This window comes from Triticum aestivum, chromosome 2A (genome assembly GCF_018294505.1).
Source record: "Triticum aestivum cultivar Chinese Spring chromosome 2A, IWGSC CS RefSeq v2.1, whole genome shotgun sequence".
Lineage (NCBI taxonomy): Eukaryota > Viridiplantae > Streptophyta > Magnoliopsida > Poales > Poaceae > Triticum > Triticum aestivum.
This window is the reverse complement of record NC_057797.1, coordinates 170,780,742-170,782,187: the sequence shown is the minus strand read 5'-3', so window position 1 is coordinate 170,782,187 and position 1,446 is coordinate 170,780,742. Positions and strand designations below refer to the sequence as shown.

General features: G+C 47.9%; 1 protein-coding gene across 1 annotated transcript in view; it reads right to left on the bottom strand.

Moving 5' to 3' along the window:
• Window positions 1-1,446, bottom strand: part of LOC123188180 (uncharacterized) — a gene marked incomplete in the record, with an annotated part of 9,628 nt that overhangs the window by 4,572 nt on the left and 3,610 nt on the right. The window contains 1 exon segment of the mRNA XM_044600219.1: window positions 1-553.

Below are 1,446 nucleotides of genomic sequence, written 5' to 3'. Positions count from 1 at the left end.
GGTGGGCGGCGAAGGACGCGGGGCGGGGCGGCGAAGGGTGCGGGAGAAGGAGTGGGCGAGAGTGGGCGATAGGTCGTGCGGGCGGTTTTGTTTTTGTTTTTAAACGGCGGCGTGGGCTGGGTTAGCGATAGCTTAATGCGTGGTTTGGAGCGTTAAACACAGAAGGATTAAGGGCCATTAGATCTTGCCAATGGATGGTTCTGATTATTTGGATCTGCCCCTCTCTTCCTTTTATAGTGGTAGTAGATAAAGCTGTTCCCGCGAACTATACTCATGTAAAAACATCTTCTTTTGTCTATACTTTTTAGAGGAAAGTCAGATTGCCCGACTTTATAAATAAAGCCCAACAAGCTTACAAAAAAGGCGGAAGAGGTTCAAACCGATCCATGCAGCCAACGAGGCAACCATGGCACGCAGGCCAGCAAAAACCAGGTAAAGAAGGATCTACCCTCCAGCTCCAGAAGACACCAGCGCAGGGGAGGCGGGGACAGAGTGAGAAGGCACCCGGATCTTGGAAATGAGCGAGGCCAGCCTTAGCCAATGGCTTCCATTGCTGTAAAAGGGCAACCATTTTAAACAAGCGATGAGGCTGACGGTTAGGAAATATATGCTTTGTAAATTTATTTCGAGTGGTCCAAAAACACTAGGCAAAAGCAGCAAAACGATCCAGAAATCACGAACAAACTGGGCGATCCAGAAAACACAAACAAACTGGGCCGAGAGGTACTTGACTAAGTTAAAAAGATCTGAGAACCTCGATGGGTTCCAGTTGCAGTTCAACCATGATCAAACACAACTCCAGCCAAATCTGGATAAGGCACATTTGAAGATGTGTTCAGTGTCTTCTGTCTCTCAACAAAGAGAGCAAGTTGCGTTAGTGTTGCCGCCGCGTTCAAGAATTTGGTCACTAGCTGGAAGTTTGAGTCTAATAGCCTGCCAAAGATTTTATTATTATTTAAGCAGAATGCATGCTCGCTACATAGCCTTAAAATGAGAGTCCTGCCTCCCAGAGATGAGCTTATAGAGTATAAAGACTTAAGAATTTTCCCAAGGTGAAGTGGGGCCAAACAAGCCGATCGGGTGAACCCGACAGCACCGGGAACAAGGCAGTGAGGTCGTGCCAGTTGGCCAACTTTGTAGGAGAGAAAGCATGCCGGAAGCCAAGGTCCCAGTTGCAAGCAGCAAGCTCCGCAATGGAGGTGGACTGATTGGAAACATAAGAAAAAAATAACAGGGAAGGACTGAGAGAGGGGGCCGTCACCAATCACCAATCAAGCCAGAAATGGGTGGAAGCCCCATCTCCCACCACAAATTTCAGAAGGCTTCTGAATTCATCACGCACCTTGTGGACAGACATCCAGAATTGCGAGCCATTATGAGCAGAGGACATAAAAGGTGTGGAGTTTGGGAAGTATTTATCCTCAGGTTCAGAGAAAATGCGCCACC